The following is a 27,623-nucleotide window of genomic DNA, read 5'->3' as shown; positions in this document are numbered from 1 at the left end:
TTTTTTTTTTTTTTCTTGGCTCATGAGTTCTTTGTAGTCAACAACAAAACACCCTCTTGTTAGAATCCCTCCTCCCAAAGCAGCCTCTCCTGCTCACAGTTAATAATACCTACAGCTGTTCTTTCTGAGCCATTTGCCCTGTATCTTGCCTGTGCTTGCTCTTTAACTTAGTTGAGAACAATGACCATATCTGGTGTTACTTGAATGGATCCAACATTTGGTGGCCTTCACCTGCTGTTTGTTGGCCAGAATAGATGACCAGATTGGTAAGAGTTGCAGAACATATAACATTCCCTTTAGGAGACACACTCCAGAAAGATGATGTACCAGGAAAGTATGGTAACCTCTTTATATCTGCTGGTAACAGCAGAACTTCTGGGGATACTAACCAATATGCTGGTGTGCAGGGCACAATACTGATACACAGCGTACAGCATATATGGGCAGTGTAGGAAAAGGGATTTTCTCAGTAGCATGAATCAGAGAAAGGTTCTCTTGAAAGACTGAAAGAGCAGTATAATAGTACACATCAGGCAAACATGAAGTATTCCGGTAAAGATGGCAGCGGGATGCAGATATGTATAATACTGCTGTTTGCAGGAGTGTCATAGCTGCTATGCAAGTACATGTATCTTTCCACAGAATTAATTTTAACATGTCTAAACCTTCATTAGATCCTACCTGTATGTCAGCAAAACTGTGCAAAGCATAGGTAACGCATTGACTTTGTATGTGCATAAAGGCAAATAAAGTCCTTTATGACAGAGAAGAATGAGACAGCATATATCACGATATAACTAAGGCTTTATCACAATCACAGAGCTATCCTCATTAGCAATCTTGGGCAACATGGCAGATGTCAAGAGAATGTAAAACTGGATACCGAGAGTCATTGGTTAGCGATCGGGGAGTCACTGTCAAAACGGAAAAATGTATTGAATAACACTGATCATTGCCCTTCACAAAATGTGATGCAGAAAGCATGCAGAGTGCTTAGACACCTCGATGCAGCTGTTATGACAACGAACAGTGCAGTTAGTACTATATCACTATCAAAGCAGCATGGGCAAAATAGTATAAGGTAGCTATCATAACATTACCTCTGCAGATTTACTATATGTTTTGTTATTTCTCACAACAAAAGCTGTCAGAGACGTTTGGTTATTAATTCACCAGCTGAAGGTGAAAACTAAAGACACACTCAGATGAGTCCATGTGCAGTACCTCTTTAGTGTACCATTAGTTCATTATATATTTTGATGTTCTTTTAACTAGATGACGTTTCTTCATTGCAAAATCAGAGTTGACATAGAATGAATGAGAGCATCAATAAACAGATATTAAATGACATAAAATAAAGTAGCAAAGCATATTAATTCCTTGTTTTGTAGAGCATTAATTAATATGGAAGTTAATAATTAACTATGGAACTTAAAAACGAAACCAAAAGTTATAATTTCCCCCAATGTAAATAATGAACAAGTTTGTATCTCTGCAGAATTGGTGGGGTTTTTTTCTCACTTTTGCAATCTCATAAAAAATAATTGTGGCTTTCCCAGTTAGTTGTTCTAAAATCTAGTGGTAGATGCAGCAGTAAGCTAAATATGGCTTTAAATTCACAAGCAACATATGTCCAAAACATGACGATATTCTGCTGTGGGTCTTGTATTTCCCATAATTTAATAGACTTTCTATGATGGTCTTTAAAATGCAGTTAGAGTCAGTTTCCAGAGTTTAATTTATTTTGTAAGATGTATGAATTTTTTTTAAGTGTCTACAGTGTGTAAATGTTATGATGGCACTGCAGTTCCTAGTCATTAGGGAGGCAAGAAGAGGTATGACATGAAAAGAATTCCAGTTTTCATCATGCAAATCCATTATGGAAGTAGTTTTGACTGCTGGATATGCAAATAATGATTTAAATGAAAGCAGATCTTGATGAATGAGGAAGGAAAAGGCTTGACTAAAACTAGATCCATATAGAGATGGTGTTTAAGCAAGGAGAAATTAATTGTCTAATTGGAATAGCAAAATAATCCATTAGAACAGATTTTAAAAAGCTTTTTTAATTTGGCAAGCATGACAAAGGGATGATGAGATATCACAATGTTATTACTGGAATAGGAGGATGGGAACAAAGTTTTACCTCGACTGTGATAGAAAAAGGCTGAATTTTGTAAAGTAGAATAGTCCTAAAACACTTAAGCATTTTTGTCTGATACATTTTTGAATACATACTCTTTAATGTCACCAAAATCCATTCCTTTTTCTACTGTTTAGACAGAGGCTGGTGGAAAATAAGTGTGTAATCACAGAAGGCTTAAGGGTACCTTACTATCTCAGACTCAGTTGATAAGACTTAAGACAATATCTCAGAACAGTTAGAGATACGCAAAAAATAACCAACTGAAGTCACCTCTTGTTTGACGGAACATTATTGAATAAAGTACAGATAACCTCTGTATAGGCAGAATATTGCAATATATCCTGCAGAATTCAGTAAGGATCTACCGGAAATCCTGGTTTTGGTTAAACATGTCTGGGTTTATATTTCATGCAGTGTTAAAAAAAGCTTTGTACTGTGGTTATTCAAAATTAATTAATTGCTCCTCAGAATTTTGTTTGCGCTCAAGAGTGTTCTGCAAAATTCATTTTTTCCAGCAAACCATTATATCAAGGTCAGAGGGATACTAGTAGGGGTGAAATAGCTCTAGGTTATGGCTCTGAGTGCATCTTGGTAGGTACCTCTGATCTATGTATTGTGTTCCTTTACTGCATAGTGAGGAGTTCCAAATCTTTCTGTAGAGAAAACAGGTGACTGAGAGGAGTGATGAGGAAAGAGGCTGAAGCAGCGAGAGAGAAATGAAAGATTACCTGATGATCATAAGACTTCATAAGCCACTGGAGGTATGTGGTGGTTTTGTTTGTTTGTTTGTTTTTCCCATTCAGCCAAGAAGCACGAGTAAGCGCCTGGCAACTTCAGCCAGAATTTGTACTAGGTATCGTATTACTTCATCACTTCTGCTATTTGAACTCCTGAGTCAGAGGTCTAAAATAGCTTCTGGCTCAAAGAAGAAAGTCATTAGTTTAATATCGGTCTATTAATGTGTGAATGTGCTGTTATTACCAAGGCCAAGAGTGGTAAAAGCATCATCAATTTTGCTTGCGTGCCCTACCTTCAGTTTAAGAAGATAAGTAGGGACATTGATTCACTGTATTATAATTGTGTCCTAATGCCTTCAGAGTCCCAACTTTTACTCTGAACTCCTGGGGCCTTTCCACAGTCCTCTCCATTACTCATACAGAAGAGCTCTCTTTTTGAGACTCATACTGAGCATCTCATCTCTCTGATCCCTTGTAGCAACATGTCCACAATGTGGGTTTATGTATAAAAGATTACTTATTTTCACCAGTTTTAACATGTAACTTGCCAATTTTGCTAATTATATTAATTACAGAAAAATGTAAACAAGATTATCTGTTGATATTCTTCAAAATATTCATTAGTTTAGGAACATATAAGGATAAATCAAACCAAATAAATGTGAGTTTTATTTCTGTTATGTCTCCTACAGATTCTAATACTTCATGCTGGTAACAATTTTCTTATTTGTCTCCGAAAAATATATGTTTCTTTGGTTTATTGTTATGGGTTTTTTTAGGTGGTGTATTACCACAGAGTAAAAACTAGAGTGCAATCAGCATAAAAGACCCAAACCCTTGAATACTCTGTGAAATCAAATTTTAACAAGCTTATTAAACCAAGAAAAGTAACAAATGATTAGTAGTGTTCAACAACATGTTAATAGCTTTAAAGGCAATGTATCTAATCATTACTACAAGAGAATAAGTATAACCATTAAGAAAGATACATCACCTATTGCCCTATCATCACCATCCAAATCTGCAGTCACTGGAAAGCCCCTGGTTGCAGCAAAGATTTCTGGAGAGCATTCTCTTGACAACTGTGAAGTGCTACATAGTGTGTCCACTTGTAGGTGAAGACTCCAAAGTCACTGCAAGAGGGTCCAGCTTTTATATTGTTAAATAAACAACTTACATAATTCTAAAAACATGGAATTTCTGGTCTCAGTTGCCCTGTTGGCCCCCATCCTGGAGTCAGGCCAGGCCTCAGGAAGGGAGATAAAGGGAACTGCTGGATATCCCTTATCTTCGGACTGAGGGGGCTGTTGAGGAACAGCATTCCTGCATAATTCTTCTCTTTTCACACAGTGTTCATGCTTGTGCTGATTGGTAAACCAAAGTGTTGGTGGCCAATCAGAATGGTGATCTTGGCTGTCCATGAGTTTGGCTGTTGCTTTTTGCTTCTCCCATTCTGTGTATGCTGAAAAAGCTACAATTAAGGTGGCACAGCCCAATTCTACTCATAATGCGACTATATAGTGCATTTTATCATGCTCTATGGACTAAAAAAATAGCACAGAACAATTCTACTGGTAATAGCAATGTGAAAAGTTACAGATTAAACAGTACACAGCAATGCAATATGAATCATCCACGGGTCACCTATTTTGCTTTAGAAGTGTTGATCAGGCCTTGTCACTTCAGATGGTGACCATCAATAGGCAGGTGTGTGTGGATTTAACAAAGACAAACAAAAGAACTTTAGAATATAATATTTTTCATATTCAGTTTAATATTGTCAGTATTTAACTTTTGATAATTTCTCTTTATTTGAACAGCTAATATATTTTCAGGATATTTTTTCAAGGTGTTGTCAACAATCTCAATATGAAATTTTCCTCCTGAATGGAATGACTTCAGAAAGACATGTTTTGAAAGGCAAAACCTTTCAAATGTGTTTTGCACTGTAGTTGTCTACATCAACTTAAATCTGTCATCTTGCTCTTCAGTTACCTATTTTTATAATCACGGGTTGGGATTTCTCACTGTCAAGTCTGAAAATTGTTATGCATTACTTTACAATTTTGCCATGTCATATTTCACTATCTTTAGTGTTTCCTTAGATTTGGACCTTTTTGAAGATTAAAAACTAACTCTTCTCTTCCTCTTCCATCTATGTGACTGGCACTGCTAACCAAATCTGCAAATAAGAGTAAGCAGTTCTGTTTTGAATTTAAGACTTGTTGCATTTTTCTAGTCCCTCTTGTTTCTTTGACAAGAGTTACAACAGATTGTGGAATTGTTTGAGAGGTTTTTTTAGATTAAAAAAAAAAAAAAGGAACGTCAGAATTTACCTCTATCTTTTTATAATTTTATGTGTAGGAACCATCCAGAAATGCGGTTATTGAATTCATTAATTCAGAAATCTCACATATTGACAATTTCTATCTCTTTCTGTTTTCCTGCTAATTTCAAGCATCAGAACAAAGTCAGATTTGGTTTTACAAATACAGCTATGGCACTTCAAGAAATGATTGTTCTCTATGTGATCATGCAGCTGAGGATTCAAATGGTTCTGTTTCCAGGTGATTGATTCAGTAGTTAGAGAAGAACTGACTACACAATGACAGTTTTCTTTCACCACAAATTCTTAGAAATTGTTTGAAGGTGTATTTTTTAACATTAATATCCAAGATGTTAATACACAGTAAGAATATATAGCGTGCCCCTGAGCACAGCTCTTGGAAATGTCAAAGGGGAGGCTAAATTCAATGCTACATGGAAGTGTTTTTACTAGAAGTTTTGACATCTCTTACAGCTAGTTTTACATAGACATTAGCATACGTTAGCATGAAATTGCAGAATAAGAAGTCCATTTTTAGCATGATTCGTGACAGTAGGAAAAAGTACAGACAGATTAACTTTAATGATGCTTTTAAAAATATTACAAAGCACTTACATAGCTTTTCACATGTACATTATGAAATAAGATTTGTTTGGCCTGTCAAGTAGATAGGTGCCAAATATAGTGTATCGTAGGTGTATAATATGTACAAAAATGAGTACTTTTCCCTTTGAAGTCCATTTTTCCAAATACCTTGAAAACTGGTAAACAAAAAGAAAACAAACAAACAAAAAAAAAACCAAAATCCTAGACCATCATTTAAGAACTGAAAGTTTTAAATATGGGAACTGAGATCAGACTGGTCATAGACTAACAATGCAATTGTCCATTGTACTTGCTACTAAGACCATTAGATTTAAGCTGTCGTATGTTTCCGTGGCTAGTGGTGGTTAACCGAATAAATGCAATGCAACAGACAGCTACAATTAAGTCAACTTGTAATACTTTTAGAAGTACATAAGGAATAAAAAATCTCAGCAACAACTACAAAGGAATTTTGATTTTATAACTGCTTCCTGCATTAGAAGATCCTTTTGTAAGTCCTGAAATATCAGAAAGTTTGATGGGTCTGGCAGTGGTGATGAAATGGGGAAGAAAGTTATACGTAATTTCCCCTTTTTTTGTCTTCTTTGAGACCAGGGCAAAGACAAATCTGAAACAGAAATACTTAGGTAAATGCATCAGCTCAACTGCAAATATTTGTCAGTCCTATTTCACTCTGGTCCCAAATTATATCAAGAGCTTGCTGTGCTCAGTGCAAATGTGCAAGGAGGGGGGAAAGAAATGGCCCTGCTTCCAGGTAACTGGCATTTTACAGGAAGCCCTTCATGGCTGTTTACAAATACCGTTTGGAGCACTGTGCTAACAGCAGGACATTCCACTGAATCAGAGGCTCCATCAGCACGACTGTGTCGTGTTGTATCTGGGAGAATAACACTGAGTTCCCATGTGAGGAGTGCTCTGCCTTTTACCCAAAGAAAAAGATGAGAGAAAACATTCCTCACAAAGAGCTGTCCTGTAATCTGTAACAGCAGTAATAACCCACGTTAGGCCAACCCAATGATCCATGTTAGAAGCAGCCTTTCGTAAGTTTGTAAGTGACTCATCAGGTTGGTTTTCTTAATTCAGAGATGAATCCTGCATTAGCTTGGTTGTTTTATTAGTTTTGAATGCATTGTTTTATTTCCAGAGAAAAGAGATGATCTAGCATCTAGTATTTACAATACCACCTGCTAAAAAAAATACCTTATTGAAATTTTAATCAAGTAATATACATATAAAGGGTAAAAAACAGGGAAGGGTTCCTTACTAAGCTTATACTAGTCATTATGCAATCACAAGTATAACTCATTAAGTGTGTAAAGATTAGTATATGGTGTAACACCATTCCTTAATTTTTGCAGATGACAATGCATATTGAAACAAAAAATCTTTCTACTTAAACAAGACAAAATTGCATATCACCTTAGTAGATTTTTTTGTTTCTAGGTCTATAGTCTGAAGAATAATTCTACAACAACTCCAGCTATATATAGTATGTAAAGAAGATTTAATTTTAAATTGTTTCTAGCCTATTTATCTTCACAAGCATTAAACCAACCCTTATAATAATTATGAATTAAGATATCCATCAAGCAGTGCTTGTGTTTTTAATTTAAATTACTTTTCAAATTCAACCTGATATAAAGCATGCTTCCTAGTAAATGATGTAATCATGTTTTCATATTAATAACTTTTGTAAGGCAAATAGCTTGTAGACTTACACTTAAGCATTCATGATAGAATTGTGAGAGACAAGATGAAACACGATCCGAGTGCTGCTGACCAGAAAAAAATACACTCTGGGATCATTTTCAAGTTACACAACACAATTTGAAATCTAGGAGACAAGAACAAGTTTCACTTATTTCTTTTAAGGTGGTAGCACTTACTTCAGAAAAGTGAACATAAAATGTGATTTGTTAAATCTACACTGCTAGGATAGAATACCTGCTGTCACCAATTTGTAACCTGCTGTCACCAATTTGTTATCTATTTCCCCTAGGTTTAGGATTCTTTGCTAGCACATGCAATCTTTATTTATTTTTTTTTACCAAAACAAATATTTTCAATGCAATAAAAGTTTTTATGCTCCAACTCAAGTATTAACTGGATAAATTGAAAGCAAAAATCCTCCAAAGCCAAATTAACAAAATAATGTTTGTTTCTATTCTTGGCTTCATCTTGCTGCTTTGCTTCATTTTGCATTTTGTCATTATCTTGTGTCTTGCAGTTTTTGAAACCAATGTTTCCTCTGAGGCCCAAACCAGGGAATCCTATATAATATCTACACACAAATTCTGACAGGCTGCTGAAAATGTCTCCACTTCATGCTGTTATTTTAGTCTAATGACATGCTACTGAAATGTGAAAAAAACTTTAGATACTTAGTCTGACAGACTGGAATAGGGTTACAGTCAAGATCAGTTCCTTACTCTTACTTTGGAATAAAATTCTTTTTACTACTGGAGAACTTATCTTCATGTTATATCAGTGGGGAAAAAAGTTTTGTGCAAGAGAGGAGGTCTGGCAGTGTTGGAAGAGGTTAGGCATGCTTAACCCTGCCTTTACCCAGCACAAACTGGTGTGGCTCATGTCAGCCATCAGGGTCACCAGAGTGCAATTATAATATTTCTCCAATTACAGACTTTCCCTGAGCCTGCCTTTGCCACTTATATTGTATAGTTAGGCACGAGATTCTGAACTATGCACTTTTCACAACATTTTCTATGATCTTTTTATTTAAAATAGTATTACTTTTTTAATTTGATTTGCCATTTTTATTTTTAGTGAGGTTTGGTTTTCTTTGTTTGTGGGTTATTTTGCCAAAAATATGGTACCAATTACAGAATAAAAAGCAGATGTAATGATATTTTTGTGAAAATTTTAACTTGTGGAAAAGGTCATAAGTGATTTTAAAAAATAAAATAAAAGGTAAATTGATTATCTTTACTACTTTTGCTTTGAAAGCATTTTTTCTAGCTCATATTCATGCTCAGGGCAACACAATTCATCAGTTAAAAAAAAATAAAAAAAAAACCCAAAACAGATCAAGAAAGAAATAAAAACTTTAAATCATCCTCTTGAATTTCAAATTCATAGGAATTTAACCAACAAATTCTACATCCTTCTTGGGTTATGACAGGCAGCACAGTGATTTCATAGGTACGGTTTATAACATGATGAACTTCATTAGACAATATAGTTGTTTCAATAGGAAATCTGCCTACACAAACTTTTTAAATCATGAAAAGCTGCTAGAAGAGCTCTCTTTAAACATTGCCATAACAATGGCACATCACACAGACACACTGGGAAAGATTCTGCCTCTGTACAAAGAACTTTAATTTGTTAGTGCCAGATTATAAAAATAAAAGAACCCTCCATTCCTTATGTGCCTAATTTACCTCCTAAAGCACAGCTTGTTGCACTGATGTTACAGACTTCCTTGCGTCCTAGCGTGCAGTGCTTATATTCAGTTAGAGAGAACAGAGGGAAGTGTATGAGATGGGCTGGCTGGTGACATCCCAGATCAAGGCATATGACAAGGGCAACTCTTTGAATTGAGATGCTATTTAGTAGAACTTTTATCATGGGTAACCATTTGTCAGATATGTGCGGTCACAGAATAGGAGAAAGGATCTCTGAAGATGAGATGCAGCAAGTAAGGTATGAGGTGGAACAGAAACTCTTGGTAACAGCAGCTAAAGACATAGAGCACACAAAAGCTATGGAGCATGGAATAAGGTCTTAAAGAACAGTATTTACATATTCCTTTCAGCCACTGTGTTGCTTACTGTTTATATTCCCTTACACCATCAGCTTTAAACTCAGACTACAGGAGAATATCAGAAGCAGATAATAAAAAGCATTTAATTCTTTATTAACCTCACACTCACTTTGTGCTTTGTTATCAGTTATGTTATTACATGAGAATATTTGTCACCATTCCATATATTTGGAAAACCATTTCTGCCTAAAACTGACAAAATCAGAGAGAATGTCTTGCAACTGAATCAGTTCTCCGCAGGTTGAAGGGGCAATAGGACATTTCTCTCTCTCTCTCTCTCTCTCTCTCTCTCTCTCTCTCTCTCGCACACACACACACACACATTCACAGTTAGTTAGTGAGTTATATTAGCACAATGTTGCAAAATTATGGGTATTTTACTTCTTGAAGTTTAAAGAGGATTGTAATTTTAACAGAATATCTATTTAAATCTATCTTTTCACTATCTGAATTGCGTATAGCCATATAGTCTTTCCATAATGCACAATGATATGTCACTGAAAGTTTTTTGAATTCTCATGGCAGGAAAGGCAAGTGCAATTACTTGATGGTGGTCTTGAAATGCATAACCACTACATGTTACACAACTGTTCATTAGTTAACAGCAACTCATGGTGATCTGAAATGCTGGCTTCTACCTTTCGGATACAGAAAAATTGTAAAGGTGTTAGTAGGAATGCAGTATATAGATCAATAATCCTAAAAACTGTTTGATAAATTTAGTAAGATGGTAGTTTTTCTACAATGAAAGGTGAGGGATTTAGCTGTTCCCCAGTGGTAGACAACCAAAGGGACAAAAGCTGTATAACAGCTAAGAACCATCCTTTGGTTATTTGGTCCAACTGAATGCAATAGAACAACTCCTGTCAAATGGAAGCTAATGAAATGGATCGTCTCTCTTCTGTTGTGCAAAATCTTAACATTAGAGTCTTTGAGTGACACAAAGTTACCAAAGGTATTTTGCTTAAATGATTACAGCAAATGACCTTAATATTGTAACACCAACCTGATAGGTAAAATAAATAGCAAAATATTTACTGATATTCTGTCTTGGAAGGTATTTACATTAATTTGCATATAAGTTGAAAAAAAAAAAAAGTTAAGAACATAACATAGGGATTTTGGACAACATAAACCAGTAAGAAGCTACTAACCAACAAACTAATTTTTTTTCCTGAAAAAACCTTCAGAAATAAAAAAAACCATAGGGCTTCTTAGGACTGTCAGTACCTAGAGGATTTGATATTTAGATAAGTCTCTTTCTGTTCTTCATGGTAAGAGACACTTCGCCTCCTCCACCATGCATCACATACCCAAGCTTTCACTTTGCTTCTGCGTGTGTTGGTGTTGCTCCTAAATATTTAATATTAATATCTTTGGACTTATTTCATCAGAGAAAATAAGAAATAGAAACTTTTTGTGATAATGTTCAGGTAGCTATTCACTCTTTTGAACTGATTATTGTATAAAGAACACTCAGTGCAAATAAAAAATACTGGTGCCTACTTTTTAGTTTTTACTCTATTTTTCTAACATACTTTGCAGAATTCCAACAAAAAAAATCTTGATTTCAAAGGGATTTTTTCTCACATAAGCTTTGGCATAATGTACAAATGTATCATTTGGAATAAAATAACGAGATATTTTGAAGTATTTAATAAGACAGAGTAGTTACGCAAGAGAATCACAGAATCACAGAATCACCAGGCTGGAAAGGACCCACCGGATCGTCGAGAATGAGAGCTGTCCACTAAGAAAAGCAGCACATCCTCCAGCATGTTTAGTATGCTTTAGATGTACAAGAAGGATACTAGGCTATAATATCTCTTCCTCATGTTTCTCCAGAATTCTGTAAGCATCTTGCTCTTGCGTATGTCTCTTTCACAGCTAACATTCTCATGCACACTCAAGTTCAGAAGATAAGATTTTTTTTTTGAGGAGCTAAGTTTCAGCTTTGTATATTCACCTGGAAAGTAGTTCTCCAAGAATCTAAAAGATAAAAACTTTCAAGTTATAGTTTGATGTTAGTTAGTAATCGTTTAAGAAAAATGAGTCATTAGCCAGAACATAATTATATCATCAATTGAACAACATAACAATATATTTTCTCCTGAAATGTGAATTTTTGGTGTACATTGTACAATCATCAACAGACTGATGACTTTACTTTGCGATACAGTTAGATGTCTTCTTCTCATTTTTCATTTACATTGATCAACTTATTTTCTAATAAGCATGTTTTGAATTTTCCATTATATGAAAGATGCAACCCTCTTTTCTGCTGAAAGTGTTTCTCTGCATGCCTACTGAGCCGTGGCTTTAACTACAACTAAGTAGAGAGTTATAAGCAAACATTTTTTCTTAAGTCACCTAAATTACTCTTATAAGTGAATACCTATGAATGTTTATTTTAAATCATCTGAAAATATACTTCTTGTGAGAAGAATACTATTCATTCCATTTCCTAGAAGACAAAAAATGACTCAACTAAGGTTACTTCGCAAAGCAAGGACTGACTCCAGATCCCCTAATCTCAGCTGAGTGTCTAAACATGGACATTTCTTTCTGCTTCATATTATACAGATGACATAATCAGAAATGTAACAATATGGGGAGGACTTGCGGCAGACTGTCACTAAAGAATGGAGATTCAAGCCTCTGGATTTGAAACATTAAGTGCAACGACAGGGGTAATTACTTGTCCTTTGCTTGAACCTCCTGTCCTCCTTTAGATTCTTAACTAAGGTCTGAACTGTAAATAAATGTACTGAGGTACATTGGGTGTCTTAAAGGATAATATGACGGGCAAAATTTTAATGTCTTTTTCCTTAAAAGGTTAATTAGGCTACACTGCAAATTGTGTATATATGTACACGTATTTTTATATCTATATATATAAACATATGTCTTTCCTGATGAGTATATACATCTGTATGATGATCTGCATTTGTGAATTTCTGAAAGAAAATATATCATGCTAGTGATACAGAAATCTACTTAATTAATACAAAAACTGTATCACTCAACTTTATTTTGTGTATATGCATATATGCGTAATACAAGCACTCTTTTTTTGTAGAAAAAAATAATCTTAAAGCCAATCTTTGATATTTTTAAATATAATTTTCCACTGGAGAATACAGAACTATTTGCATATTCATTAAATATATGTTACCCAGAAAATATATAACTATGATGCTGCATCTCATTGAAGGTCTATTTCTACATGCAGGATAATTCATTCTGTAGAAAACTGTACAAAAATATATTATGTGTTGGCTGCATTTAAAATAAACTATAATAGGAGCTGGTAGAGATTTTGAGCCTTAGGCCATAAAATTCAACAAATGCAATCATTATTCTGGTAACACTAACATTAACTCAGTTTTGGAAAGCTGAGTAACTAGGCACACTGGTCAACTCTTAAAATTCAGTACATTTTGATAGTCAACACGTAATTGAATCTGAAATGTTTCATTTATTGTTTATTCTGCATGGATGGTGTGTCAAATTAGCATGATTTAACTGTGCATAAGTTCTAAAAATTTAGGGACAATAGCTATGGAAAAAAAGCATGAAACATTAAGGCATTTTTATGTTTGGTAGTAGGCTCTTCCAAGTTTGGTTACAGCCTTGTGAATGGATTAATGCAATAGCAGCAGATCAGCAGGTGGAACAGGTGAGGAAAAGAGACATCATCATAAATTCGCTGGAAATATTCTCAAAAAGGCACAGTTTAATTGCTAAGTTGTTCTCTCAGGAGTACTTACTTTACCTTAGACAGACACAGTTGTAGAAGGCTACAAGTTGATAGAGCAATTTGACCAGCTTCTCTTTTCTGCCACCATGGCATCTGAAGTCAGGGTTTTTAAATATTTATGTCTAGACATGATGATAACACACCTGCTATATTGGTTACTAGAACACTCTGACCCTGAAGAGCTCATAGGCAGAACTGCTTGCCTCCCAGTTCTGTACTGGTAGCTTTCAGTCCCCTGCTTGACAGCACGTGGATTTTGAATGAGGGACTTGCTGGAAAAGAAGATTTGCAAATGAAGATAAAGAGCAGAGCTGGATAAAATACCTACCTTTTCCTTCTTTCTTGACAGGAAATCTGTGCAAAACAGCATAGCATGAGATAAAAAGACAGTAGATAGCACAGGAAAAATACCTCAGGACACAGCAGCAAGAAAGATATTGTTAGGAATCTGTCTATTCCAGAATGAAGACTTAGACTTAAACAAAGGGTGGATACTTCACTGCAACAAGGCAAATATATTTCCACATTTTCAAACATATGTACAAATAACTGGTAACCAGGTAAATAACGAAAAATAATCAAATACCTAAGTAAGGAATGAAAGGTGAAGCGTAGAAAAAAAAAGTGCCAATTTTATGGAGTGGTTTCAACCATAATACTATTTACAAGGATATGAATTCACTAAAATACAGTGAGGTGAGTTAGTTCAGAGGATGGCTGAGCACCGAGGGAAGAAAACTATATTTTGGCTGTAGCGAGCAGCTAAACAAAGGGAAGTCACCAACACTGTATGAACTGGCTTTATCGGCGACCCTTTTCAGCTGAATGCACAAAGCTGGGCCTGGTAGTAAGAATGCACGTGTCCCCAGCCACTGCTCTCTGATTCAGTACACACACTGCAGACATCCCTGTACTTCTGAATGCATTAGCTGGAAGTATAGGATTTGACTTTATGACTAAGATATTTACAGTCCTGTCAAAACCCCAACTTTCTTTTGTACTATTAGGAAGAAGTATATATCCTTTGGGAGGGTAGAGGGCTCTATATGAAAATGGTTAACTGAACAGAAAGATGCAGCAATGACAAATGGACAGTAAAGAAGAAATTATACTGGTGAATCCTAGTTATTTGTGGCTGAAACTGATAGCTGTCAGGTTGATCAGTGATGGTGACAATGGCCACAGGTCTATGCAAAGGAGTCTCAAAGCTTGCATCACTCTCAGTATCTCAGTGACTTGACAGGTATGTGGTTTTTGATACATCCCTGAGTAAGACTCTGGAGGTAGTTGAAGATCTTATTTGAAACATCAATCTTTAATGAACACTGGGAATTTTTCCAGCAGCCTAGAGGAAGAGGGTTTTTTTTAAGTTTTCCAGGTTTCTGACATAACGCATCAAAGCTGCCCTAATAAAAGCATTTGTACCTTTTAAATATACTTTTAAATGTTTTAATTCACTTTTATTCCTATATATAAAAAAAAAAATTAGAAATCTTTGAATTATCCTACTTGAGGAAAAAGATGCAAGTCAGCACATACTATATCTTTTTCCTTCGATTGCATCATATTCTCCTTGAACATCTTTTATATCTAATTTTCCTCAACTGAAAAAAAAACCCTCAGCAGTTAACTTGTATAGTTATGAAAAACACTGTTGAGGCCATGAGTCCACTGAGAGATTTTAACCAGAATAAACCCACCTGGGATCCCCACCCGCACCTCCAGGTACCCAGTCCCTGCCTGAGCTCTGTACTTTGCTCAGTCTCCAGCCCTGCCTCTGCCCCTGTCCTGTCCTCAGACCTCTGTCGTAGTCCTATTTCCAGGTGGTTCTTGACTGGACTCCCTGGAAGGACCATGGATCTGACTCTATTCTGCCTGAGACAGTCTGGGACTGTCAGTGGATCTTGCTGTCAGCAGCCTGTTCTACCCATTCTGCTCACACACCACACCATGGTGCTGTGTCCTTGTCAGGATAAACACCATCCCTGCCTGAACAGCCTGCTGGCTCGTCCTCTGTAGAGCAGATCCACTCCTACAGCTCCCTGGCAAAATCTTAGGTGTAATAGAGAGCTGTTTGGAAAGCAATAGTCTGATGTTTTGTTGCACTGTGTTATTGAGCTTACCTCATTTCAGTGTAAGCTGAGGTTGCTTTCAATATCAGAGAAGACTAGATAAAATATCTGCTGTATTCCCATCTTTCAGTGCCTTTTGACGCTATTTGGAATTAAATACAGTAGTATATTCTGGATTTCCCCGGATTTTGAGGGATAGCATTCTTAAAGAAATTTAGTTAGTTTTGAATTGCAGAAGTCCAGGAAGTTTCCAAACAGTGAAATTTAAAGAAAAGATGCTAATTTTTGCAGTAGAACTATAATTATTTTTAGCAAGACAAGCAAAATCCTCTCTATAGTCTGTGTTTATGTTGTGGTACATCATTATATGACAATGAGTTCTTGATGCAAAACTCCAGTGTAGGAAAGTTGTTGTGTGAATGTTATAACATTCTGATTTCATAACATATGAGAGGCTTCTTCTCTAAGAAAATAACAAATACAAAAGAATATTGGAGCGGAGATGTCAGTTGAGAGGCCATGGCCACATGTACTTGAACTGTTAGGGATTCTGAAAATACTGCATCCTGACTTGGTGCCTCCAATACAGCGTTAAAGTTCACTGAAGTGAGTTCAACAGGACTACAAGTTGGCCGGGGCGTAGACCAGTTGCCCTACAAACAGTTTTTGAGGGAGCTGGGCTTGTTCAGCCTGGAAAAGAGTTTTGGAGGGACCTAACAGCAGCCTTTCTGCAGCTGTAGGGGATCATAAAGCAGTCAGAAGGAGGTTCTTTACAGCAGTGCAGAGTGGAAGGCTGAAAGACAGTAGGCACAAACTGAAATGAGAGATATTGAGGTCAAATTCAAGAAAAACTTTGTCCTCTGTAAGGACAGCCAAACTGTGGAACAGGCTGCCCAGAGAGGCTGCACGCTTTCCATCCTTGGCATTTTTTGAGATTGCCCTGAGCAATCCAATCTGACCTCAGAGCTGATCATGCTGTGAGCAGGAGATTGGACTACAGACCTCCAAGGGTCTCATCCAGCTTGGATGCTGCTTTGGTCACACTTCACTTCTTTAATGCAGTAATAATATATAGCTGGCAATAATATGGTTCACAATATATTGCTGATGAAAATACGGCTCATACAAATAAATGAAAGTGATGTAAACATCAGCAAAACATTTCATTTTAGATAGAACCCACCAAGGCTGGTTTGAGCTAATTAGCCTAACATAGGGCAGGATAGAGATCAAATAGAAAAACAAGGAAGTATACATCCAAAGTTCCAGGTGGAGGCAAACTCCACATTTTATCTTTTATTTTATGTTTAAGAAAAAAAAAGATTTTTAAGTCTCAGAACAGTATTTTCCAAGACAGATAAAATATTCCTTTGAATTTTCAAAATTGGTATCATAGATTTAAAGTAAAGTGGCTCAGGTATAATTTTAGATTTAAAATAAGAATTAGAGCAAATAATTTTGTTGCAAAAACAGGATGGCTTACACAAATTGAATAAACAATGTGCAATGGTTTTGATAGTATTTGAAATTTCTAAGATTTTTTTTTCCTGAGACTTATGATAGGGAAAGCAATCAAAGAGTTTTACTCTCCCTCTAAGTGTCTGATATACATTTAATGCATTTACAGATTTGGTGGCCTCTAAAAAGGGCCAAAATTTTTTTAAAATTTTAAAAATATTTTTGGTGACTTGCAAAATTGGCAGCATTTTCTTCATTCGCAACTTATAAAGATTAAAAGTTTTTCTTTTCCTCAGTGCCCTCTAAAGCATTAATTTGCTGCTTTGGATGACTTTCTCAAGCTTCTAATTGAACGATCCACAGGAGCTAATCAGCTATCACGAAAATCCATGCAGATGAAGATCAGGGAGACAAGTTCACAGCTCAGAAGCACACATTTAAGAAATCCAGCTCCCTTTTTTAAAATAATAGAAACAGCAATTAAAATTATCTGAGCAGTTTAACTTTATCCTTTTCAAAAGGCTTTAGAGTCTGCTTGAGGCTGAAAAAAATTGGGAAAAAAAAAATAAGTCAAGCTCCATCCATCCTTTCCCCCGCAGAAAACGGGAGCAGAAGGGCCGTGTGCCGCCGCGGGGGCTGCAGGAGGCGCTGCCGCACCGCGGATGGGAGCGCGACCCCCCCGGCGGCCCTGCGGCGGCCGCGGGATTAACTGCTCCGCTACGCGTAACACAGTGTATCTGTCAGCCGGTACTGGCTGGCTGTTTGTTAGAATATACAGGCCCCCAACCCATTTGATTTCCTACACCGTAATGCCAGGAGGCTGAAAAAATGCCCTCTTAAAATCCTTATTTTTTCAAGAATCAGCTTTCTAGCTTATTGTGGCTTTCTTGTTCTCACACCGCTGATGCTCGCTCTCATTCAAGAAGCAGAATTAAATTCAAGACTTTTGCTGTAGGTACTGCCATGGCTTGCATTAAATGGTCCAAACTTTTCTGCAGTCATAGGGCAAAGACGAAAATTGGCTTTGACTCTTGGTTGATTTATGTCTTGACTTTTAAAAAAAATATTTTTAGTATTTCATTGTGGCGTGGACTGCATTCTTTTCTGACGAGAACACAAAGTAATATCTTTTTGTATAAAGCCATTTGACTGATTCTATCATTTATGTTTCTTTTTACGGTAAGACATTGTTAATGTAAAAAGAAAATACTGTGAGCAGCTGAATTCATGTGATTGACAAAGAAGCTTCTATAGTATAATCCTTTTTGAAAAAAAACCCCAACTTTTGTTGAATTTATGCCTCATGAATAAATCGTGCACTTGCAAAGCACTTGTGATCACACCCCTGAAAATAGATGTTCCAGATATTCCTTCCTTCCATATAACATGGTGTGTTTATACATTTGACAAATAATGCTGCATATTTCCTTTTGACCATAAAAGTAGGAGATTAAAAGGATACAGAACTCTGGAAATGCTGGGTTTTTCCCATTTTTCCTTAATAACCACTGTTTTCATTTTCTACTATGTTTGTCCCACAGCTGTAGGATTCAACATATGAGGTAGACTTACAACACTCTATATTCTGTTCTGGATTTGATCTGATTCAGGTATTTTCATGATTTGTTCAAACACACTGTGCTGCAAGGAATGTTTATTGAATACCCATGCTTCTCGAGTGCCTCTGTAGAAACTTCTTTATTTGGATCAGTAAAGTGAAATGGGCTTAAAATATATGACTAATGATACGTAACAATACAGATTAAAATCAAAATCTGCCTTTTGTCCAACATGCCTTCCTTTTACTTCTCTTTTGCTACTCAAATGCACTGCCAGTATGTCAGCTCTTGGATTGTCTGATTTAATTTTGCAGCTTGACTGCCTAGTGAAGGCTAATATTCCATATGAAACTCTGCTTCCCGTTGAGGCAGTGCCAAGAATACAGAGATACATGACCTCGGTTCCATAGTACTACCATCTCGCCATGCACAAATCAGAGGTCAATCTTTGAGCATCTGCTGGCATTCACCGATACTTACAGCAGAGCATGTGTGCTTACTGGGTGCTAGATAATAACAAGTGGAGATGAGTGCCGACTCTGATCCCAAACTAATTACAATGCTTTTACGTTTTGATTCAACATCAAAACTGAAATCTGATATTGATTTATGCATGTATTTCCTTAGCATTTAAACACAATTATGTGCTGTGTGCTAGCACTAGTAACAGATGTTAGGAGTTCAATGTAGTCTTTCAGAAACTGGGAGGTATAAGCACCACCGTTCATTTACAGAGGTCATGAGAAATTATTCAAGCTTCTTTGTCAGACTATTTAGATGAAACAATACCAGCTTTCATCTTATGTGTTCAAATGGTTTAGTGAATTCATATTCATTCATTCATATGAAGCTTTGAATGTAGAAATGTATGCCTGGGAAAAACAAGTACCTAAGACAGGAAACACGACACACAGTGAGGTATTGGAACATAGAATGACTCTGAGAGTTGTAAAAATCATAGAAATCAGAGCCAGAAGGGATCTTGAGTTGTTTATCCTTTTCCAACCGATAAGTGTTTGTCTAAAATATAAGAAAGAAAATTTGTTCTTGGTGCCAGCTTGAAAGATTTATGGAGAAATGATCTGGGAAACTGTTGTTTGCTTTCTGCAGCAGTTCAGAAGCTTGATCATTCTTTGTAAGTAAATAGATTACGTCGAAGGCATCTGGTTCCATCACCACCTTCCTCCTAGCTGAATCAATACACAGTGTCCTGAGCTTTGACCGAGTACTCTAGTCAAAAACAGTAAAATTACTCAGTTAAACTTCATCTTTATATCGATTACAGCAGATGATGGTTTCAGTACGTTTCTGCCAGACAAAGGTGAACTAGCCAACTTCACATCTCAGGAGAGGTGTCACTGTTGCAGTTTGTGGATAAATGAAAACTACACTGCAGGGATAATTCCTGACATTAACTAGATGCTGGCTGTGGATCAAGATCCTTCAGCTTAATCTGTCTTGCACCATTAACAACTTAGAACTGACAATACTTTGTAATGGGATATGCAGGGGATTTCCTTGATACTACTGCAAGATTAGGTGACTTTTATTTATGTAAATGGTAGGCCTCTGCCAGCAATTCCGATAGAAAGTGTCGATCTTCATATGACAGTGGCGAATACTGAGAATATGTGAAGCTAGTATTCTGCACACATGTAAGTGGCAGATGGGAACACTTCCATTATGATTTTAATAAAAAATAAGTTTTTAAATTCAGCCTTCTCTATAGCAAAAAAAAGGAGGAAAATGCTATTTGGCTTTCTTCTCTTGTAACCACAAAACTGCTTTAAAAATCAATTTGACAATTATCTCCTATTTCTATGATTATTTCTTCAGAAAACAAAGAGTGATGCTGGGGAAAAAATGGTGGGAGAGTTTCCTGTAGCACATAAGCCTATTAATTACTAACATAATTTAAATAATGGTGACTCGTTCTCTCATTGTCACATATCAGCTTGAGGGGAGCAATTGTTTCACCTTTATTGCAGACTACCTTTCTTTTTCTTTTCTTTCCTTTCATAGCATATCTTACTTCCTTTCCTGTTTAGTTTCATTTTTATGTGTGAAGCAAAATCACTGTAGAGGATCCAAAGCTAATTATATCTTCATTAATATCAGAAAAGCTATCTTAATAATAAACAGAACAATCAGGAGATTTAAATATGAGGAAAGATAAAAAGACAATCAAATACGTATTTTTTTTAAGAAAAAATGTATACTCAGAGGAAAAATTCAATAATTTTATATACTTTAATCTTTATGGTTTTATGCAAATTCAGGGGAAAAACTTAAGTAATATTAATTAATGACAAAGACCAAGTATTGACTATTAAGTAGCTAATTCTAAATGAGCTATGCTGATTTATACTGCAAATATAGCTAAAAATTATTTGCACAGATGTATACAATTTAATTTGGCAAATAGGCAGGGTGCTTGCCTTGATCTGTCTGTTGCCATTGGCATAAACAGGTTTTGTGATGCTGAGGGCTAAAGTTAACCTTATTGGCAATTCTGAAAATGCAATCCGTGTGCTGGTGAGTAGTCTGTGAGGCCATAATAAATGGTGTGTATTTATTCTGTGCATGTTAGTCTTCAAGAAATTTTAAAGCTGTAATTGATGGCTGTCACCATTTCGGAAAATTTTGCTGACCTAGCTTAATTCCTTTCTGTGTATCCCAGACTATGATATTTCACCAAGATTCATTACTTGACACATTGTGTTAAGCCATATCCTTTAAAAAGACAACAATTTTATATTGAGAGGTTTAAGGGCAATCACCATACCCCAGAGTCATTTGATTCAGCATTTAATTATCCCCACAAGATGGAATAAATCACTAAGGATATTAACCCATGTTATATACAAAATCCATTGTGCATGTGATGAAAGGCATTTCTCCCTGAGGAAACAGTGTGACTTAAGGAGTAAGAAATGGAAGATGTAATCTATTTTATACAAAATTTTTATCCATTGGTACTAACTGATCCGTGATATATTATTAATGGGAGGGACATAAAAATATTATCACTGTGTTGATTGGGGACTTTTTAAGTAACAGCTTTCTCCAAACGCTTGTAAGTAAGTTTAATAATTTTGTTATTTGACTTCACTGAGACTTATTATTTTACTATATTTATGCAATACTTCAATTGTACTATTATATCTATATATTTTATTTTTACTGAATATATACTTTAAGGAGGGGAAGGAATGAAGGAAGAAAGAGAGATGTTCCATATGTTGAAGGACAATATGGAATTAAAAGCAAAGAACAAAAGTTTAGTCATTGACTATGGTGTTATGGTGTTTCTGAATTTGCAGTGCAGTTATCTGAACGTTACATATACCTTTGTTATCTACATGTAAAGTATTTTGCAATTGGAGGAAAGGATTGGGTCATGTTTTGTTTTCCAGCTTAGAGCCCTATCCTACTAATAGGCCTCGTGCTATTTATTTCTAAATGAGCAAAACAATGGTTTTAGCTCTTTTTATCTAGCTGAAATGGATCTAAATTTATAATAATCATGCTCACACAAGAGATTCTGGAAAAAAAACCCTCTTTAAAATACATTCTTCCTTGTTTAAGTGGCTTAAAAATCACCAGATAAATATTAATATTGACCCCCGACCAACGCTGGCTTTTTCATTTGTTTATTGTCTTCTAATAAATTCCTCCAGAGTTCCTCTGCAGCTGGTCTGTCTTAGGTATGAGTGTATCAGGATGTCTAAGGGCACCTTCATACAGTAGTATAAATTTGTAATATAGAGAATGTGTGGTCATAACACAACTTAATAGAAGAAAAAATTAGAGTCGAAGAGGAATTGTGTCTCTAGGTTTGAGAAATATTTAAAACTTTAGACTTGGATCTCATGATGAATTGAGAGTCTATGTATTGGCAACTAGAAACTCCAATTAAACCCGCCCAGGTTATGAGTACTTCACTCTACAGCTTAATTTCATCTTGCTATTAATGACAATCTTTTTAAAGCAGTAAAATTACTTATACCACTACTGTGAACAGTCTATATTCATATTTTAAAAGGAATCACTGACTCACTAAAATGCAATATTACCTCACTAAAATACAATATTACTAGCATATTTTCAATAAAATCTTTATAATATGCCAATCTAACTCCTTCTTTCTTGCTGACCATAGGATAAAGTCATTGTTTTGTTGTTTCTGAAACACTGTAAAGTTCTAGAAGAGACCTCTCTCAATACATAATACATAATACAAAATGTCTAAAAGTATGAAAAAGAGTTTTTTGTAGTTCATCAGCTGAATAAACATACACATTTTCCAATGCTTTTAAGTTTTTGAAACATTAGAAAAACAACTGATTTACTATGGATTAAAGGTTGTTATACAGTAGCTGGGCCACAATAACACCAGTTTGCTAGTGTGCAATGGTAAGTGCAAACTATTCAAATTTCTTTTAAAATTTCACTGTAGATTGAGGTAACTCAAATTACTTTGTTTTTTCATGATGGACTCATACCACATATATTAAAATTTGCCATTCGTAAACTGGTATGTTATAAATTGTTCATGTAGGTAAGTCATGAACTATGCTCAAGGTCAGGCTGGATGGGACTTGGACCAACCTGATCTGCTGAAATATGCCCCTGCCCTTGGCAGGGTGGTTGGACTAGATGATCTTTAAAGATCCCTTCCAACCAAAACCAGTCTATGATTCTGTATAAGGACTATTGTTTTTATGTTACACACATGGTTTGAAACACACAACCAATGTGTGTTATAATAGTCTTCTAGTGTAGGAGCCTCTAAAGAGACAAAGAATAGGTTACATTGCTATAGAAACGGTAAATGAATCTCTGTTATGAATAAATCTCATTTTTTTCTTTTTTAAGGAATCACATTACAGCTTTTAAAGCTCTTCAGCTCTATTTAGACTGCTAGCAACATAAGTGTTCTTAAACATCTCTGATTCTGCACTGAAAAAAATTGCTGTGCTTATAGTTCTATTGTTGATTTTAATAAGAGTTACAAAGAAAAAGAAGTCTTTGCAAATTAGCTCATATTGGAGCAGAAGTTGGAGTAATATTTGAAATGCAGTTACATTTGTGCTGTTGGGCCAAGTTGCCCCCTGTGTATTTCCATTAGCTTTATTAATGTTCTGTGGGAAATTAATCTGAACCATTTTCTTTTATAGAAATTCTGATTGTGAATGGATATCTTACTATGGGATGCTGAGAAGGCTGGCCAAGAAAAATATTGGCAATGAAATTCTATTAACTTGAAACATGTGTTATGATTCTGAAGTAAATTATATAGCTACATTTGCAACCTATCTGTGTTAGTTAAAGTCTTGGTTTGGGTGCAAATTAGGAGACTGGAATTATCCATATAGTTGGTTATATTAGCTGCAGTAAAATTAATTGGACTAGTTTCTGAGAAATCATGCTCAAAGATAACACAAAACACACTGTCCTCGCTGGCTGTAATTTAAATGAAAAGTGGCCATTTGGGGGTGGGAGGGAATGTATCTTGACCATAGTTGTAAGTAGAAAATAGAATTGTAAATTAATCTAATCTTGATGCAGCTCAGCATCTGCATGCAAAATGAAGTCAGGAGACTTTCAATTTTTCTGTTAAGGTATATTCCATTTTTAATTAATTTGATTAGAAATGGAGTTCAATAACATATCCCATGAAGTGCAATGTGTTCTACTCACTACCTAAACCAACACTAACTGTTGTTCAGAAGATGTAAAAGAAGATAGTTTTCCTGGAAATGAAATTTTCATTTTAATGTAATTATTAATAATGTTTATTAAACAGAACAAAATGTGCCACTATGTCTGGCTATATCTTCCCTCCAAAATATGTGTATTTCTGTGAAAACTTGAGCAATGTTCCTCCCAGTGGCATCCTGAAGGAGTCAAGGCAGAGACAGTTCTTTTCTTGATATTAAAGCCAGCCAGGCATTTCCTCAGATATGATACAGAGTTCCTGTACATAAATGCATGCAGTATGGGCAACAAATAGAACTATGATCTCATTGGGGTCATGGAGATCCTGGAATTGCTTGGTTGGAAAAGACCTTGGAGATCATCGAGTCCAATCAATACCTGTCTATTACTAAAACATATCCCTGAGGTGGAATAACTCAAAAGTCTGGAGTGCTGTGGTGGATGGATACAAGCTCTTTAAAAAGGACTAGGCAGGATGGCGAGGAAGTGGATCCGCCCTTTATGTGAGAGAGCAACAGGGATTCCTGCAGTTTTGCCTATGAGTGAGTGATGACTCAATCGAGAGCTTACAAGACAGGATTAGTAGGTAAAGCAACATAGGCAATGCGGATATCTGCTACTTATCAGGAAGTAACGACCATGCAGTAAGGACCAGGAATTCATTAGAAAAAATCATGTTACCTTTCATACTTGTGATTGTAGTTTCACACTAAAATTAATTCTACTTATTTCTGATTTTTGTGTGTATGTTGTTGCCCAGACGGTTTCTTTGTCTCTATATTCTCTGACTATACAGTTACTGTTTCCTAGGTGGTGTGACTGAACATTCCATACTGGACTTGTCATTTCAGCCGGTACCTATACTTGAAGAAAATATCACTGACCATTGGTTCATGTCTTTTCTGGTGATAAGGACACAGAATAGCATAATGCTTGATGCTACTTATTTTTATTCTCTAGGCAGCTTGAACCTATGAAAAAGCCATTTTGAAAAGTATAAAAAGTAATATGGGTCAGCAGCTGCCTCAGATAAACAGAAAGACTGAATCAAGAGCAAATAGTAGCATATTACAACTGTCCTGTTTCCAAGCTTCTGTAGCTAGGTGATTTTTGAGGCTATTCCATATTTATAGAAGGAACAACAGTGACAAGGAATGAAGGCAAGGCTGAGGTACTTAATGCCTTCTTTGCCTCAGTCTTTAATAGTAAGGGAAGTTGTTCCCCCTGCGTACAAACCTGAGAGGAGCAGAATGAGGCTCCCATGATCCAAGAGGAGGCAGTTAGAGACTTGCTTGCCCAGCTAGACACACACAAGTCTATGGGGCTGGATGGGATCCACCCAAGAGTATTAAAGGAGCTGGCGGATGTCCTTTCCAAACCCCTTGCTGTCATCTTCTAGCAGTCCTGGCTGACTGGGGAAGTTCCACTAGACTGGAGGCTGGCTGATGTTGTGCCCATCTACAAGAAGGGTTGCAGGGAGGATCCGAGGAACTACAGGCCTGTCAGTCTGACCTCAGTGCTGGCGAAAGTCATGGAACAGGTGATCTTGAGTGCTGTCATGAAGCACATGCAAGAGAACCGGGTGATCAGGCCCAGTCAACACAGGCTCACAACAGGCAGATCTTGCCCAACTAACCTGATCACCTTCTATGACAAAGTGACTCCACTACTGGATGGGGGAAAGGCTGTGGATGTAGTCTTCTTGGACTTCAGTAAAGCCTTTGACACAGTTTTTCACAGCATTCTGCTGCAGAAACTGTCAGCCTCTGGCCTGGACAGGCGCACACTCTCCTGGGTTGAAAACTGGTTGGATGGCCGGGCCCAGAGAGTGGTGGAAAACGAAGTTAACTCCAGCTGGAGGCCAGTTACAAGTGGGGTTCCTCAGGGCTCGGTACTGGGTCCAGCCCTGTTCAATGTCTCTATCAATGACCTGGATGAAGGCATTGAGTGCACTCTTAGCAAGTCTGCAGATGACACTAAGCTGGGTGGAAGCTGGAGGGTAGAAAGGCTCTGCAAATGGATCTGAACAGGCTGGACTGCTGGGCTGAGACCAATGGCATGAGCTTTAACAAGGCCAGATGCCGGGTCCTGCACTTGGAGCATAACAACCCTATGCAGTGCTACAGACTAGGAGAAGTCTGGCTAGAAAGTTGCACAGAGGAGAAGGACCTGGGGGTGTTGGTTGACAGCCGACTGAACATGAGCCATGGCATCTTGGCTTGTATCAGAAACGGCATGACCAGCAGGTCCAGGGAGGTTTCTCCCTCTGTACTTGGCATTGGTGAGACCGCACCTTGAGTACTGTGTTCAGTTCTGGGCCCCTCACCACAAGAAGGATGTTGAGGCTCTGGAGCGTGTCCAGAGAAGAGCAACGAGGCTGGTGAGGGGGCTGGAGAACAAGTCTTATGAGGGGCGGCTGAGAGAGCTGGGGTTGTTTAGCCTGGAGAAGAGGAGGCTGAGGAGAGACCTTATTACTCTCTACAACTACTTGAAAGGAGGTTGTGGAGAGGAGGGATCTGGCCTCTTCTCCCAAGTGACAGAGTACAGGACAAGGGGGGAATGGCCTCAAGCTCCACCAGGGGAGGTTCAGGCTGGACATCAGGAAAGAAAATTTCACGGAAAGGGTCATTGGGCACTGGCAGAGGCTGCCCAGGGAGGTGGTTGAGTCACCTTCCTGGAGGTGTTTAAGGGACGGGTGGATGAGGTGCTGAGGGGCATGGTTTAGAGAGTGTTAGGAATGGCTGGACTCAATGACCCAGTGGGTCCCTTCCAACCTAGTCATTCTATGATTCTATGATTCTCATTCACTATAAAATGGTAGGATCATAAGTGAATCTTCCAGTTATCATAACCACACACAACTTTGAATTTGTTTCTGTGTTTGGGGAAGAATTTTCTAACACATTTCATGTGCTGTCCTACGGCATATGCTCCAGCTTAGCCCGTAAATGGACCTTGCATAGGTCATAGCTTTATTCCCTGAGGTACAGCTCAAGATTAAACCAGATCCATTACGATTTTAGACCTCTGTTATGGATCAGGTTATATCTCTTTTCTCTTTCATATTGCCACAATAAGGGGAAATATTCTTTTTGCACTCCCTGAAGTAAATCTAGATTTCAGTAAGTCCAGTATAACTGAAGCAATCCAATGACTTGTGCCTAAAACATTAGCGTTATGATGCTAAGAATAACTTGTATTATTATTCTGAAGTTAAAGAAGAAGAGATTGAAATACAAGGAAAAATGCCTCGTTCCATCTGACATTGGATATAAATACAATATCATCCTCAAGCTATTAAGGTTTGGATATATTTGAAAAGAGCAGGAGCTTATGGTAGACTCTGGTACACATCTTCTCTGTGCTTCCATTGTAGGTATGAATAGACAAACTTCAATGCAAAATCCCTACACCAGAAAACAAGCTTTTTTGCATCCCATGCCCAAATGGGATG

The 27,623-nt window shown here is 36.8% G+C and overlaps 1 long non-coding RNA gene across 2 annotated transcripts in view; it reads left to right on the top strand.

Annotated features, from left to right (window-relative positions):
- LOC128852061 (uncharacterized) overlaps nt 1–27,623 on the top strand; it is a 57,324-nt gene that overhangs the window by 12,858 nt on the left and 16,843 nt on the right. The window contains exons 2-3 of one of the 2 annotated variants that reach the window (XR_008449671.1): nt 2,806–2,907; nt 12,183–12,289. This is a non-coding gene — a long non-coding RNA (uncharacterized LOC128852061). The remainder of the gene's footprint in view (nt 1–2,805; nt 2,908–12,182; nt 12,290–27,623) is intronic. The other variant, XR_008449672.1, reaches the window with a different exon arrangement.

This window comes from Cuculus canorus, chromosome 4 (genome assembly GCF_017976375.1).
Source record: "Cuculus canorus isolate bCucCan1 chromosome 4, bCucCan1.pri, whole genome shotgun sequence".
NCBI lineage: Eukaryota > Metazoa > Chordata > Aves > Cuculiformes > Cuculidae > Cuculus > Cuculus canorus.
The sequence above is the reverse complement of the archived record's forward strand: the minus strand, read 5'-3'. Positions and strand labels throughout refer to the sequence as shown.